Source organism: Lontra canadensis, unplaced genomic scaffold (genome assembly GCF_010015895.1).
Source record: "Lontra canadensis isolate GAN:19392208 unplaced genomic scaffold, GSC_riverotter_1.0 scaffold96, whole genome shotgun sequence".
In the NCBI taxonomy this organism is placed as follows: domain Eukaryota; kingdom Metazoa; phylum Chordata; class Mammalia; order Carnivora; family Mustelidae; genus Lontra; species Lontra canadensis.
In genome coordinates this window covers 1,063,402-1,071,395 of record NW_022631090.1, presented here as the reverse complement: position 1 = coordinate 1,071,395, position 7,994 = coordinate 1,063,402, and positions in this window count along the sequence as shown.

The window sequence follows — 7,994 nt, the reverse complement described above, 5'->3', positions numbered from 1 at the left end:
TTGGATCAGCTTCCAACATTTTATCTTTGGCACTTTCAATCTTATGAAACATCTCAAAGTTCCTTTAATGTGAAGTGTTTTTGCCAGCGTCACTTCCTCTGGGACACCTTCATCCTTTCTGTCACAACCACTTTCCTCATTTATGTTGATAAATTCGTCTTTGCTAAGTTTCTTTGGCTGCATGTCTAGAATCTTTCCTTTATGGCCACTTCAGGATCCTTCATCTTTTGTCATATAAGTTATGGACAAAGTTGTCCTTCAGAAAAGACTTGTTTCATCAGCATTAAATGGGCAATGATCATTATAACCACCTGCTTTAATAATACCTGGAATCTGGGTGCATATTTTATGTCAGTATCTGCATCTGTGTGAGTAGCTTCTCAAGATAGATTAATGTTAGTCGATTCATGCCAATTTCTGAAATGGTTAAAGCAGACCCTACTGGCAATAACTTCAGTGCTTTGGCCCAAACACTAGCCAAACTGATTAGGGTTTTTGTTGTTGTTGTTGTTGTTCAGTCTTTAATCCAAAGTAGAAGTAAATGCTCCATTTCAATCATAAACCACTTTCTGTTCCTAGTGTAATTTAAACTAAAAGGTGTTGATGCAATGTCACCTGGCTCTTTTCACATTACTTGAACTTGTCCAGTGTTGTCCATACCATAGCTTCATGCAGGTGTAGGACTTGTCCAAACTTTGCTTTGCTGCTGCCATATTCAAGTCATACCCAGTTCCATTTCCAGCATTTTCACTTTTAATCTGTTTCCTGTATTTCATATTTGTTAGCCTATTCTCTCTTTTGATCATCCATTTTTGTAAAGGTCACGTGGGTTTGTCACCGTGAGACAAGTAGGCAACACAACCATGGTATGTGCTTTGTCATCTGTGCATGAACTGAATAACAGATTCACAGTAGACCAATCACCAAGAGACTTTGAAAGAAGCAACACAGTCTTTTTTTTTAATCATTTTTTAAAATTTATTTTCAGCATAACAGTATTCATTGTTTTTGTACCACACCCAGTGCTCCATGCAGTCCATGCCCTCTCTAATACCCACCACCATGTTCCCCCAACCTCCCACCCCCCACCTCTTCAAACCCTTCAGATTGTTTTTCAGAGTCCATAGTCTCTCATCGTTCACCTCCCCTTCCAATTTCCCCCAAATGCCTTCTCCTAACTCCCCATGTCCTCCATGCTATTTGTTATGCTCCACAAATAAGTGAAACCATATGATAATTGACTCTCTCTGCTTGACTTATTTCACTCAGCATAATCTCTTCCAGTCCCGTCCATGTTGCTACAAAAGTTGGGTATTCATCCTTTCTGATGGAGGTATAATACTCCATAGTGTATAGGGACCACATCTTCCTTCACAGTCTTGATGCACATCTGTTATTTCCATGGTGACTTGTTGGCTAAAGTGCTAATATTGTAGTTTGTACTTTATGTAATTACTCACAGTTAATATACTATGGTAACTGAAATTTGAACTGTGCTGTTGGGGGATTGATGGTAACTGACATTTGTTCATATGGGAATCATGAAAAATGAGGATTTCTGATAATGACTACCATTGCTCTTCCAGTGAAATGTCTGGGCTCCTGCCCAATTATCTACAGTGAAAGTTAGTAGTCTTACATTGAGTAAGTCTTAACAAGTAAACCTTAGAAGAACTTCCATTTTAAAATAGACAAGAGAGGACCACCAGGCATTTGAGGAAAGCCTTTAATATAAAAGAAAGAAAAGAGAGAGAGAACTCAGAGACAATCTATAGAGCAGGAAACTTTAGAAAAACAGTAATTAATATCCTTGTAGAGTTAAGATATTTTATGCAATAAACAGAAATAAGATCCTTAAAAAGAAAAGGGAATGAAGAATAAGAAAGAGCTATTAGAAATTAAAAACAGTATAACTGGAATTTAGAAATCACTGGAAAAGTTGTATGATACTCTTACCCAGAAAGTAAAGCAAAAAGATAACATCATGGAAAATCAGAGAAAAAAAGATAAGAAACATTAGAGAATTAATCCCAATGGCCAAAATTTAATCAAGAGGAGTTCTAGGAACAGAGAAAATTGGATAGAAAGAAATTAGAAAAGAAGTAATGCAAATTTCCCAGGAATGAAGGATATGAGGGTCCAGATTGCAAGGATCCAACAAATGCCCAGCTTAGTTAATGAGAAAAGACCTAGAGTATGACAGCATCATGAGAACTCAGAACATTGGGAATAAATAGAAGACAGTAGAAGCTTTAAGAAAGGAAAAACAGGTTACATACAAAGGAGTGGAAAATCAGATGACATCATTTTCAATAGCCACACTAGAAGTTAGAAATTAATGGGAGAATGTTTTCAAAATTCTAGGGGAAATTCTTTTTCGATAAGAATTTTATATCCAACAAAACTATTAATCAGGATTTGGAATAGAAGGAATACGTTTTTAGACATGCAAGGTCTTAGAAAACAGAACTCTTGTGTACCCTTTCTCAGGAAGTGACTGGAGGAAGTGTTCCAGGAGACAAGAACATTTGGGACCCAGGAAATGAGAGATTCATCATCAAAGGGGAAGGAAAGGAAGCACTAAGATGAGAGCTCTGCAACAGGTCTAGAAGGGCAATCAGTCCAAATTGGAGCAAGAAGATGGAGGCCTGCAGGGCAGATGTCTCCATTAAAAAAAAATGGAACCAATAGAATCCCAGACATCTTCCACAATGTAAAAACCAATATTCTGGGGAGAAGGAAATTAAAAGAATATGGCTAGCAGGTAAATAGAAAAATCAAAAAAATGGAACCAGTAGAGTCCCAGACGTCTTCCACAATGTAAAAAACAATATTCTGGGGAGAAGGAAATTAAAAGAATAGGGATAGTAGGTAAATAGAAAAATCAACAAATCTTTTAAAAAGGACAAACTCTATGGTGAAAAAGGGATGTAGAAAAAGTAAATATAGTCATAGCATACTACTTAGCTCAGCAATGAAAGGTATTGACATGGTAATGTAAATAGTAAGTATCAATTTAAACAATAATTATGATGAAACTCTATTGGAAGGGAAAGAGGGAAGAGACGTCTATGTGAGTGTGAGTGTGTGTGTGTGTGTGTGTGTGTGTGGTGTCTTAAAGAGCAAAACTCTACCTGCTCTTTAAGTTACAGATGATTTTTTTGTTCTCTATTATTAAATGTTATTAAAATGTTCCCTCTCTATCTTTTGGCTTTTTAAAATGTTTGAAACTCTCCCATTAGTAAACTAAAACAAAAACAAAAAGATAAGAAAACCATATAGCCAAACAAACAAAATAAATCTTTCAAACTCAAAAAACCCTTCAGCTAACTACCCTCTATCTCTCTTCTCCTTATCACTGCCAAATGTCTTGACAGAGTGGTTTATATTCACTCTTTCTATTTCCCCTGAATAAAAGAAGTATATCCTCTGCAAAATAAATGAGTTTAGCAAGGTTGCAGGGCACAAAATAAATACATAAAAATCAATTGTATTCTTATAAGATATCCATTCTCTGCAAATTGATCTATACATTCAATGCATTCCCATTTAATATCCCACTAGATTTTTTGATAGACATTGACAAGATTATTTTAAAATTTACATGAAAATTCCAAGGACCTAGAATATAAAGAAATTATTTTGGAAAAGAACAAAGTTGGAGTATTTATACTATCTGTCTTCAAGTCTTACTAATAAACTATACTATTCTAGACAGTATGGTATTGATGTAAGAATAGATAGATGGATCAGTGAACAGAAACGCATGCACACACACACATATATATTCCATACATTCAAAATATAATATACATAAATTCAACATGTATAAATTTTATATGTGTGTGTGTGTGTGTGTGTATAACTTATCTTTAACAAAGTACCAAAGTAACACAATAGAGAAAATGCACTCTTTTTAATAAATAGTCTTGGGACAACTGGATATTCTAACGCAAAAACCAAAACTGTACTCTGACTTCACTCTAGACAGAAGAATTAAGTTGAAATGGATCATATGTCAAACCATAAAACCTAAAATTATAAAACTTTAAGAGAAAAATAGCAGGAGAACATAGGATGTCAGGGAATACAAGACCTTCTTAGAACACAAACATGCAAACCATAAAAGAAAAATTAATCCATTGGTCTTCATCAAAATTTTAAAATTTTGCTCTTTGAAAGACATCATTAAGAAAATGAAAAGACAAACCACAGACTGGGAGAAAATAGTCACAGTACCTAAATCAGATAAAAAACTTGTGTCAAGAATATATAAACACTTGCAACTTGACAGTAAGAAGACAACCCAATTTTTTAAAAGGGCAAAGGTTTGAATAGCCACTTCACACACACACAAAAAGATGTGTGAATGGTAAGTAAATACATTAAAAGATATTTAATATCATTAGTCATCAAGGAATTGCAAATCAAAACCATGATTTATCCAGCAGAATGGTTAAAGCTGAAAATATTGACCATATCCAGTGTTTATGAGGATGTGGAGAAGCTGGAACTCTCTCATACACTGCTAATGGGACTATCGAGTGGTACAACCAATTTGAAAAACAGTTTGGAAATTTCTTAAAAAGGTAAAATTTTACCAACTAAATGACCTAGCTATGTCACTTCTAGGTATTTAACCAAGAGAAATGGAAGCCTATGTTTATACAAAGACTTGTACACAAATATTCATAACAGTTTTATTTGTAAAAGCCTCAAAATGGAGACTACCCAAATGTTCATAATTTGATGAATGGAAAAACAAATTGTGGTAAATTCATATAACTGAATACTACTCATCAATTAAAAGGAACAAATTACTGATATATTCATCAACATGGATAGCTCTCAAAATCATTATGCTGAGTGAAAGAATCCAGGCCAAGATAAGTATATATTTCATGAGCCCATTAATATAAAATTAGAGAAAATGCAAATTAAGATGTAGTGGCAGAAAGCAGACCAGTACAGACCTGAAGATGAGGTGGAGGGAGGAATGGATTACAAAGGGGCACAAGGAAACTTTGGGGGGATGATAGAAACATTTGTTATCTTCATTGTGGTGAATGTTTCGCAAGAGTATATGTACATCAAAATGGAGTGAATTTTATACTCTAGATATCTGCAGTTTAGTGTACTTCAATTACACATCAGGAAAGTTTTAAAATATTTTTAAAAAGAAATTCAACTCCCGGGACACCTGGGTTGCTCAGTCAGTTGAGCATCTGACTTTGGCTGGGGTTATGATCCTGGGGTCCTGGGATTGAGCCCCGCCTCCAGCTCCCTGATCAGCAGGGGAGTCTTGCTTCTCCTCTCCCTCCCCCACTTGTGCTTTCTCTCTCTCACTTACTCTCTCTCTTTAATAAACAAATAAAAATCTTTAAAAAAAAGGAACCAACTACCAAGACACTAAAACATATACGAATCTCAAAATCATTATGCCAAGTGAAAGAAGCCAGACACAAAATAGCACATATTATGATTCCATTTATATGAAAGTTTAGAAAAGACAAATCTAATCTATAGTGATGGCCTGAGGCCAGGTTGGGCAGTGGAGATTAACTGAGAAGGAGCACACGTGTATACATTTGTCAAAACTCATCAACTGTACACTCTAAAAGGGTGAATTTTATTATATGTAAATTATAGTTCAATAAAGTTGATTAAAAATTAAAACCCTCCCTATTTTCAGATGATATACCTGGTTATCTAAAAAATCAAAATAATAATAAACGAATACATTTTAAAAATTAAAATTAGAATTAAAAATAAGATAAATTATGAGGATAAGTGAGTATAGCAAGGTCACTGCTAATGAGGTCAATATACAAAAGTCCATTGTATTTCTACATACTAGAACAAACAATCTGAAAATAGGAGTGAAAAAACTATACCATTACTCTGGATTGGATCTGGGAAGAGAAAGAGGATGTGAATGAAAAGCTGGTGAAACTCAAATAAAGTGTGGAATTCAGTTCATACTAATGTAAATGACAGTTTCTTAGATCTGACAAAAGCACCATGGCAATGTAAGATGTAAACAATAGGACAAATCTATAAGGGTTATATAAGAGCTATCTTTGCAACTCTTCAGTAAATCTAAATTTAGTCCAAAATAAAAATGTTAGGTTTTTAAAAACCCTTAAAAAGAAAGAATAGCATAAAAACAAACTGATTTAAATCTGTATCTAATGATAGAATTATTTAAGAAACCCTTAAAAATAGTAACCTGTTTTTAGCAATAGTAATAGTAATAGTAATTAATAGCAATAGTAATAGTAATCCCATCTCCAGTGTGATATACCTTAAGGAGAAATCTAATTACAAGCAGACAAACAACACACCTTAACCCTTAATGTATCAGCAAAAATAGCCATCACATTTACCATCTGAATCCAATGTGTTCTTTTCAATCTTTTTTTTAAAGATTTTATTTATTTATGTGAGAAAGAGAGAGAGAGAGAGAGGGAGAGAGAGCATGAGAAGGGAGAAGGTCAGAGGGAGAAGCAGAGTCCCTGTGGAGCTGGAAGCCTGACACGGGAGTCTGGGATCATGACCTGAGCTGAAGGCAGTGGTTTAACCAACTGAGCCACCCAGGTGCCCAGTCTTTTTTTTTTTTTTAATTAACATATAATGTATTATTTCCTTCAGGGTTACAGGTCTGTGATTCATCAGTCTTAACGCAATTCACAGCACTCACCATGTGCTCTTTTCAATCTTCATATTTTTAGGTTAGAAATAATTTACAAAAGTAAGCATAAAGGCATAGTAAAAAGTAACTTTATAAAACTACTTAGGAAGGATCGAAATATAACACGTAATTTTGTGTCAAGTTGGTCCTGGCACAGAAAATCATAAACAGTATAGAACGAGGTCACCCGACCTCAGTAAAAAGGAATGGCTCAGGTCCATGTCACAGAACACTGCATAGTAAAGTGCTTCCTGTTAAATGTCATTCCTTTTTATGTGTGTCATTTTTTGGTTTGGGTATTTTTTTCCTGTCATCCCTTTTTTTGTCTTTAGAAATATATTATTCACTTGTCAATTTTTGAGTCTGAGAAAATTCATCTGGGTTGTACATCTTCAGCTGAAGACTCACAGTCTGAAATTTCACTTACACAATTGGTTTCACTGTCATCATTTCAGTCTGGAGTGCTGTTATCTTTCTCATTATATTCATGTTCTGATTCATCTAATAATGATGAATCACCCTTCTGTCAATTTTCTTCTATTTGCCATTATGGGAAGAAACTTTTTTAAAAATATGTATTCACAAATGGGTTTATTAAAAGCTAAAAGCAGCCTACGAAACAAAACAAAACCATTTATGATAGCATTGGAAAACATTCAATACCTAAGAGTGAAACTAAGAAAATTGTTTGAGACCTCTAAGCAGAAAGTTCTAAAACATGTTTGAGAAGAAGGAAGTAAGACCTAAATAAACAGGTAAATTGTAAATGGATTGTAAGCCTCCATATTGTAAAGATGTCGGTTCTTGTTAATCTGGTCTACAGATTTAAGTTAATCCCAAGCAAATCCCAGTGGGTTATTTTCATTTTTGGAAATTGACAAGCCAATCATAAAATTTATATGGAAATAAAAAGGATCAAGAGTAGGCAAGGCAATATTAAAGAAGAAAAAGAAAACAAAACATAATACCAGAAATTAAGCTATATCTAGCTACAGTTATTAAAATAATGTAGTAATGACACAAGGATAGATTAACAGACCAATGGAACTGTATAGAGAACATAAAAACAACTTCACACCCATAGTCACCAGATTTATGTCAATGATGACATTGCAGTTCAGTGAGGGAAAGGACAGTTTTTTTCAAAAAACTATCCTTCTTCATACCGTACACAAAAATAAGTTCTATATGGACTGCAGATAGAAATGTGAAAGGTAAAACATAAAACTTTCAGAAGAAAAAAAAAACTTTCAGAAGAAAATTTGGAAAATACCTTTATAAAGTGGAGCTCTCAGTGGCCAAT